Source organism: Hypanus sabinus, chromosome 20, assembly GCF_030144855.1.
Source record: "Hypanus sabinus isolate sHypSab1 chromosome 20, sHypSab1.hap1, whole genome shotgun sequence".
Classification (NCBI taxonomy): Eukaryota; Metazoa; Chordata; class Chondrichthyes; order Myliobatiformes; family Dasyatidae; genus Hypanus; species Hypanus sabinus.
This window is the reverse complement of record NC_082725.1, coordinates 2,724,703-2,734,325: the sequence shown is the minus strand read 5'-3', so window position 1 is coordinate 2,734,325 and position 9,623 is coordinate 2,724,703.

Below are 9,623 nucleotides of genomic sequence, written 5' to 3'. Positions count from 1 at the left end.
ACAGTTAGTTCAATGAGAATAGCCCCAGGGCACAGTTAGTTCAGTAAGAATTGCCCCAGGGTACAGTCAGTGAAAATGGCCCCAGGGCACAGTTAGTTCAGTGAGAATGGCCCCAGGGCACAGTTAGTGAGAATGGCCCCAGAGTACAGTTAGTTCAGTGAGTATGGCCCCAGGGCACAGTTAGTGAGAATGGCCCCAGAGTACAGTTAGTGAAAATGGCCCTAGGGCACAGTTAATCGGTGAGAATGGCCCCAGGGCACAGATAGTTCAGTAAGAATGGCCCCAAGGTACAGTCAGTGAAAATGGCCCTAGGGCACAGTTAATCAGTGAGAATGGCCCCAGGGCACAGATAGTTCAGTAAGAATGGCCCCAAGGTACAGTCAGTGAAAATGGCCCTAGGGCACAGTTAGTTCAGTGAGAATGGCCCCAGGACACGGTTAGTTCAGTGAGAATGGTTCAGGGGCACAGTTAGTGTGGTGAGAATGGTTCAGGGGCACAGTTAGTCAGTGAGAATGGCCCCAGGGCACAGTTAGTCAGTGAGTATGGCCCCAGGGCACAGTTAGTGTGGTGAGAATGGCCCCAGGGCACAGTTAGTGTGGTGAGAATGGTTCAGGGGCACAGTTAGTCAGTGAGAATGGCCCCAGGGCACAGTTAGTGAGAATGGCCCCAGAGTACAGTTAGTCAGTGAGAATGGCCCCAGGGCACAGTTAGTGAGAATGGCCCCAGGGCACAGTTAGTGAGAATGGCCCCAGAGTACAGTTAGTTCAGTGAGTATGGCCCCAGGGCACAGTTAGTGAGAATGGCCCCAGAGTACAGTTAGTGAAAATGGCCCTAGGGCACAGTTAATCAGTGAGAATGGCCCCAGGGCACAGATAGTTCAGTAAGAATGGCCCCAAGGTACAGTCAGTGAAAATGGCCCCAGGGCACAGTTAGTTCAGTAAGAATGGCCCCAGGACACGGTTAGTTCAGTGAGAATGGTTCAGGGGCACAGTTAGTCAGTGAGAATGGCCCCAGGGCACAGTTAGTGTGGTGAGAATGGCCCCAGGGCACAGTTAGTGAGAATGGCCCCAGAGTACAGTTAGTCAGTGAGAATGGCCCCAGGGCACAGTTAGTTCAATGAGAATGGCCCCAGGGTACAGTTAGTTCAGTGAGAATGGCCCCAGGATGCAGTTAGTGTGGTGAGAATGGCCCCAGGGCACAGTTAGTCAGTGAGAATGGCCCCAGGGCACAGTTAGTGTGGTGAGAATGGCCCCAGGGCACAGTTAGTGTGGTGAGAATGATTCAGGGGCACAGTTAGTCAGTGAGAATGGCCCCAGGGGCAGTGTTTTGTTTTCTGTGTCTGATGTGCGAATTCTGGAGACCTCCGGCCTCCTGGATAACCACATCTAGACCAGGTGCACCACGCAACAGCTCCTCAGAGAACATGTTAAGGAACTGGAGCTGCAGCTCAATGACCTTCGGCTTATACAGGAGAATGAGGAGGTGATAGACAGGAGCTACAGTGAGATAGTCAGCCCTAAGTTGCAGGAGACAGGTAACTGTCAGGAGGAGGGGAAATGTACAGAGTACACCTGTGGCCATTTCCCTCAATAAGTCTTCCACATTAGATACTGTTGAGGGGGAGAAGGATGTGGTTTGGGGTTGCTCAGAGGTACCTGCCATCCTCAAGGGAAAATCCTGCTTGACAGATCTTCTGGAATCCTTTGAAGAAATAACAAGCAGGATAGACAAAAGAGAAACGGTGGTTGTTGTGTACTTGGATTTTCAGAAAGCCTTTCACAAGGTGCCGCACATCAGGCTGTTTAACAAGTTAAGAGCCCGTGGTATTACAGGAAAGATTCTAGCAGAATCAGTATTAGATTTGTTATCATCAGCATGTGTTGTGAAGTTTGCCTGGATAAGGCAGAGACTGATTGGCAGGAGACTAAGATTGGGAATAACGGGAGCCTTTTCTGGTTGGCTGCTGGTGACTGGTAGTGTCCACGGGGGTTTGTGTTGGGATCGATTCTTTTTACGTTATGTGTCAATGATTTAGATGATGAAATTGATGGATTTGTGGCCAAGTTTGCAGACAATATGAAGGTAGGTGGAGGGACAGGTAGTGGTTAGGATGTAGAGAGATTACAGAAGGACTTAGTATCATAGAAACATAGAAATCTACGCACAGTACAGGCCCTTCACCCCACAATGTTGTGCCAAACCATTTAACCTACTCTAGAAACTGCCTAGAATTTCCCTACTGCATAGCCCTCTATTTTTCTAACCTCATGTACCTACCTGGTGGTGGCATCCGTTAGTCTCGCGAGACCATGGAACTGCACCTGGAAAGTCTGTTGGAGTATCCTCTCCAGGGCACAGGCCTGGACAGGGTTGTATGGGAGACCGGCAGTTGCCCATGCTGCAAGTCTCCCCTCTCCACGACACCAAGGGAAGGGCAAAGGCGAAACAGCCTGGCACCAGTGTCGTCGCAGGAGTTACCAGAATGAGGTTGAAGGCAACGTTGGACTGCCTTAGGGACTCCAGCTCTGGATTTGTCCTCAGGGTTTACTCCCGAAGCCTTCCCCATGAGTGGGTATGGCCGCAAGGCAGCGGAGGTTTGAAATCAGAGTTTTGCTTCTCCTAGATGGACTGCCTTCCCAGGCTGATGACTCCATCTACCTATCTAAGAGTCGCTTAAAAGACACTATTGTATCTGCCTCCACTGCCATCACTGACAGTGCATTCCACACACCCACCACTCTGTGTGAAAAACTGACATCCCCCTTGTACCTGCTTCCAAGCATTTTAAAACGGTGCCCCCTCACATTATCCATTTCAGTCCCGGGGAAAAGCCTCAGGCTATCCACACAATCAATGCCTCTCATCCTCTTATACACCTCTATCAGGTCACCTCTCATCCGCCTTCGCTGCAAGGAGAAAAGGCTAAGTTGTCTCAGCACCCTCCAATCCAGGCAACATCCTTGTAAACCTCCTCTGCACTCTCTCTACAGCATCCACATCCTTCCTGTAGTGAAGTGACCAGAACTGAACACAGTAATCTGATTTAGACAGATTAGGAGAATGGGCAAAGAAGTGACAGATGGAATATAATTTTGGAAGGCGTATGGTCATGCACTTTGGTAGAAGAAATAAAAATGTAGACTATTTTCAAAATGGAGAGAAAATACAAAAATTAGAGAGACTTGAGAGTCTTTGTACAGAATTCCCGAGGTTAAATTGCAAGTTGAGTCTGTGGTGAGGAAGGCAAATGCAATTTTAGCATTCCTTTCAAGAGGACTAGAACATAAAAGCTAGGATGTAATGTTGAGCCTTTATAAAGCACTGATGAGGCCTCACTTTTGTATTGTGTGCAGTTTTTTGCCATTTATCTAAAGAAGGATGTGCTGACATTAGAGACAGTTCAAAGGAGGTTCACATAAACAATTCAAGAATTGAAAAGCTTACCATATGAGGAGCGTTTCTTGGCTCTGGTCCTATACTCAATGGAATTCAGATGAATGTTGAAAGGCTCAGATAGAGTGGGTGTGGGCAAATTGTTTCCTATGGTGGGGGAGTCTAAAACCAAAGGACAGAGCTCAGAATAGGGGGACGGGACATCCATTTAGAATAGAGAACAAAAGGAATTTCTTCAGCCAGAGATCGGTGAGTTTGTAGAGTTTGTTACCACAGGCAGCTCTGGAGGTGAATTCATGGGGTATATTTAAGGCAGAGGTTGATAGGTTCTCGATTAGACAGGACACGAAGGAAGAAGGCAAGAGTCTGGGGCTGAGAGGTAAATGGCGGAGCAGACTTGATGGGCCAAGTGGCCTAATTCTGCTCCTGTATCTCAGGGTCTTATGGCCTACCTGCTTTCACTGGGAATCTGTGGATTCTGGTTAACTGAGCCAATCAGGGCAGTCATTTACTTGGGACCACTCTTAAAGAACAAAATCTAACCAAGGAAATAGCCAAGATTCCCTTTATTTATTTGGGACATTGTGTCATCTAATTGAGGCAGGAGCCTGTTGCTCAACAGTTTCTAACTACTGTCAGTTGTGTGCACTTGTGTGGCTGTTAGACACTACACCATGCTTAGAGTAAACAGTTATTAAATAATGCCGGTTGTGTGTGGTTGTGTTCAAAAAGCAGCGTTTTTAGTCACTGATAGCTGGCGAGAAGTAGGCAGCAAATCAATTGAGAGCTGTTTTGTTCACTGCGGTTTCAAGCATTCAGGTTTGGAGATGTCAGAAACAGCCAGGAGTGAAAATGAAATGATTTCACTTCTTCAACAAATTAGACCCAAGATGAATTTGAAGATATCAACAATCATCTTGAATGTTACATTGAAGATGAAGATTTAGAGATCTTCGGCCCACAATATTGTGCCGACCGTATAACCTACTCTGGAGACGGCCTAGAATTTCCCTACTGCATAGCCCTCAATTTTTCTAAGCTCCGTGTACTGATCTAAGAGGCTTTTAAAAGACCCTATTGTATCCTCTTCCACCACCATCACCGGCAGTGCATTCCACGCACCCACCACTCTCTGTGTGAAAAACGTACCCCTGACATTCCCTCTGTACTTATTTCTAAGCACCTTAAAACTGTGCTGCCTCATGTTAACCATTTCAGCCCTGGGAAAAAGCCTCCGGCTATCCACATGATCAATGCCTCTCATCATCTTAGACAACTCTATCAGGTCACCTCTCATTCTCCATTGCTCCAAAAAGAAAAGGCCAAGTACACTCAACTTATTCTTATAAGGCATACTACCCAATCCAGGCAATATCCTTGTAAATCTCCTCTACACTCTCTATAATAGGGACATCCTTCCTGCAGTGAGGTGACCAGAACTGAACACAGTACTCCAAATGGGGTCTGACCATGATCTTATAGAGCTGTAATACAGTTGTTCCCTACCACCAGGCCATGGACCAGTACCGGGCCACAAAGCATGTGCCACCAGGCTGCGAGGAAACGATATGATTTGCGATTTGAAACTATATGAGTCAGCTGCACCATAGAACCATAGAACACTACAGTACAGTACAGGCCCTTCAGCCCTCCATGTTGTGTTGACCCATATAATCCTTTACAAAAAGTACTAAACCCACACTACCCTATAACCTTCCTTTTTTTTTCATCCATGTGCCTGTCCAAGAGGCTCTTAAATACACCTAATGTTTTAGCCTCCACCACCATCCCTGGCAAGTCATTCCAGGTCTCACAACCCTCTGTGTAAAAAACTTACCCCTGATGTCTCCCCTAAACTCCCCTCCCTTGATTTTGTACATATGCCCTCTGATGTTTGCTATTGGTGTCCTGGGAAACAGGTACTGACTATTCACCCTATCTATGCCTCTCATAATCTTGTAGACCTCTATCAAGTCCCCTCTTATTCTTCTATGCTCCAAAGAGAAAAGTCCCAGCTCTGCTAACCTTGCTTCATATGACTTGTTCTCCAAACCAGGCAACATCCTGGTAAATCTCCTCTGCACCCTCTCCATAGCTTCCACATCCTTCCTATAATGAGGTGACCAGAATTGAACGCGATACTCTAAGTGCGGTCTCACCAGAGATTTGTAGAGTTGCAACATGACCTCTCTACTCTTGAACTCAATCCCCCTGTTAATTAAGCCTAGCATCCCATAGGCCTTCTTAACTAGCCTATCAACCTGTACAGCGACCTTGAGGGATGAATGGATTTGAACCCCAAGGTCCCTTTGTTCATCCATACTCTTAAGTAACTGACCATTAATCCTGTACTCTGTCTTCTGGTTTGTCCTTCCAAAATGCATCACCTCACACTTGTCCGGATTGAACTCCATCTGCCATTTTTCTGCCCAACTCCGCAGCCTGTCTATATCCTCTTGTAACCTTCAACCACCTACAGCTCCATCCACAACTCCTCCAATCTTCGTGTCATCCGCAAACTTACTCACCCATCCTTCCACCTCTACATCCAGGTCATTTATAAAAATCACAAATAGCAGGGGTCCCAGGACAGATCCCTGCAGCACTCCACTAGTCACCGACCTCCAGGCAGAATACTTTCCTTCCACAACTACCCTCTGCTTTCTTCCTTGAAGCCAATTTTTTATCCAAACAGCCAAGATTCCACTGATCCCATGCCTCATGACTTTCTGGATGAGTCCCTCATGAGGGACCTTGTCAAATGCACCTTTCCTCATTCCCTGTCACGCCCACTGTTGAACTTGAGTGCACGCGAGGTCATTATGCATGCAAGGTCATCAGTCGCCTAAACGCAGTGATACCCTCATGCCAGGGATCACTGACTGGCCTCGAGTAACCGACAGCCTTGCGCCTGGAGCATGCCTCCTGGCTGGTCTGGAGCGCGGATAGATGCGCGCTGCCTCTGAACCCGTTTAGCACGCTGACTGTTCATGAGGAACCCGGTGCTAAAATATTCGCAGACGACCTAATTCGCGCTCAGGGTTCCGTAAGTAGCAGAGCAGCTACCTCGCTGCGATCTACTGAAAGTCATCCCTTGAGCTAAACTTTTGTCAGCCGATAGATCCGACCTACCTACAAGGGGGGCAGTCGCGTGCCCTGTCACGCTCCTCGCTCAGTCGGTCACTCTCTCGGACTGCATCCGCCACGGCCCCGGTACGGGGACCTCCAGTCCTTACCTTGTCCTCTCACTGGTGTGTTGCCATGATTTTATATGTTCATACGAGGAAAATATGTGCTGTGTGTTTAATATTAAATCCGTTAGATAAATGTTTTTAGAAACAAAATTGAATGTATTAGCCACTTAGAAGTGACTTACAATTGACTTATCACCTATACTCCGGTCGTGATTAACACCCACACCACCCCCTCCGTGGGCCAGTCCACAAGAATATTTTCAATATTAAACTGGTCTGCGGTGCAAAAAAGGTTGGTGAGCCCTGCTGTAACATTACGTCACGGCTCTTGAACTCAGTTCCACAGTTGATGAATACCAACACACCATACGTCTTCTTAACAACAGTGTCAACCTGTGCAGCAGCAGCTTTGAGTGTCCGATCAACATGGATCCCAAAATCTCTCAGATCCTCCACACTGCCAAGAGTCTTACCACTGATACTATATTCTGTCTTCAAATTGGACCTACCAAAATGAACCACTTCACACTTATCTGAGTTGAACTCCAACTGCCACTTCTCAGCCCAGTTCTGCATCCTATCAATGGCCTGCTGTAACCTCTGACAACCCTCCAGACTATCCACAATATCCCCAACTTTTGTGTCACCAGCAAACTTACTAACCCACCCTTCTACTTCTTCATCCAGGTCATTTATAAAAATCATCAAGAGGAGGGGTCCCAGAACAGATCCCAGTGGAACACCACTGGTCACCAACCTCCATGCAGAATATAAACCATCTACAACCACCCTTTCTCTTCTGTGGATAAGCCAATTCTGGATCCACAAAGCAAGGTCTCCTTCAATCCCATGTCTCCTTACTTTCTGAAGGAGCCTTGCATGGGGACCTTATCAAAAGCCTTACTGAAATCCATATACACTACATCCACTGCTCCACCTTCATTAATGTGTTTTGTTACATCTTCAAAAATTTGAATCAGGCTCGTAAGGCATGACCTGCCCTTGACAAAGCCATGCTGACTGTCCCTAATCAGATTATGTCTCTCCAAACGCTCATAAATCCTGTCTCTCGGGATCTTCTCTAACAACTTCCCCACCATTGAAGTCAGACTCACTGGTCTATAATTTCCTGGGTTATCTCTACTCTCTTTCTTGAATAGGAACAACATTTGCAACTCTTCCATCGTCTAGTCCTTATTGATGATACAAAGATCATCGCAAGAAGCTCAGCTTCCCTCGCTTCCCACTGTAGCCTGTGGTATATCTCATCCGGTCCTGGTGACTTATCTAACAATCCTTTTCAAAAGCTCTCCCACCGAGAGATCTGACAGCTGACCACGTTCATTTCCCAATACCAGATCAAGTACAGCCTCTTCTCTAGTTGGCTTATCTACAAATTGCATCAAGAAACCTTCCTGAACACACCTAACAAACACCATTCCATCTAAACCCTTTACTCTAAGGAGATGTCAATCAGTATTAGGAAAGTTAAAATCTCCCATCACAACAACCCTATTATTATTGCACCGTTCCAGAATCTGCCTCCCTATCGCTCCTCAGTGTCTCTGTTACTATTGGGGGGGGGGGTCCTATAAAAAAACACCTGTAGAGTTTTTGCCCCTTTTCTGTTTCTGACTTCCACCCGCTCCAGCTCAGTAGACCATCCCTCCATGAATTCCTCCGTAGGGGAGCTCTCCGCTAACTGACGCCCTCCCTTCCCTCTCCTGACAATCACCCACTTATCTGTCTCCTGTGGCCCCGGGTGACTACTTCCCTGTAGCTCCTGTCTATCACCTCGTCACTCTCCCCAACAAGCCGAAGGTTATCGGCTTTTTTGTACCTTTTTAACTATAACTGTGAAACTTCAGCTAATTGGGTTAGCCACTTAATTGGACCAAAATGCACTGGTCCCAATGTGTCCTAATGAACTGGAATCCACTGTATTTACTTTAGTAACATAAAATCTCTTTGCAGAAATATGGTAAATTGCAAGTGCATGTATTTTGGGATGATTCCATGGAGACGAAGCAGTTGTTGAAAAATCAGTTCATTTCTCACTTTAGATCAAACATTTCAGAGTTCAGCATTATTATCAATGTCAAAATCTTGATGAATTCGGTATAATAAGACCATAAGACATAGGAGTAAATTAGGCCATTTGGCCCATCAAGTCTGTTCCATCATTCCATCATGGCTGATTTATTATCCTTTTCAACCCCATTCTCCTGCCTTCTCCGTGTAACCTTTCATACCCTGACTAATCAAGAACATCAGCCACAGCTTTAAATATATCCAATGACTTGGCCTGCACGACATCTGTAGCTATGGATTCCACAGATTTGTCATGCTTATATCTATTCCAAGGCTGTGCCCTCTGGTCCTAGTTTCCCCCACTATTGGAATCATCCTCTCTACGTCTACTCTTTCTAGGCCTATCAATATTGATAGGTTCAATGAGGTGCCCCTCATTCTTCTAAACTCCAGAGACCCAGACTCATCACGTGGTCCTCACACATTAAACCTGATGAATAACATAGAACATAGAACAATACAACACCTTCACCCTAGGATACTGTGCCTGCTTTTTAACCTACTCTAAGATCAGTCTAACCCTTCTCTCTCACATAAACCTCCATTTAACATTTGTGTACTTACAAGTCTCCTAAATGTCTCTAATGTATCTGTACTAAACCATTTCCAATGTAAGTTGTTACGTATTCAGGCAACAATAAATATATGAGATCGGCAAGGGTTTCTTATAACAAACAACCGTTTATTAAACACAGAAAACAAACCCCCCAAAAGTAAACAAACACTACCGTAACCGGAAACAGCTGCTGAGCGGCTGTTCAAACAGTTCGTAAAGTGATATTCCCAAAACAGTTCTTTGAAGTGATATTCCAAAACAGTTCTTAAAGTGATATTCCAAAACAGTTCTTAAAGTGATATTGCCAAAAGTTCGATATGCTCACAGTCCATTTAAAAGGAGAGACTTTACAGGACGATTTAAGTTCTCTTTCACGTCGCTTGCTTCGA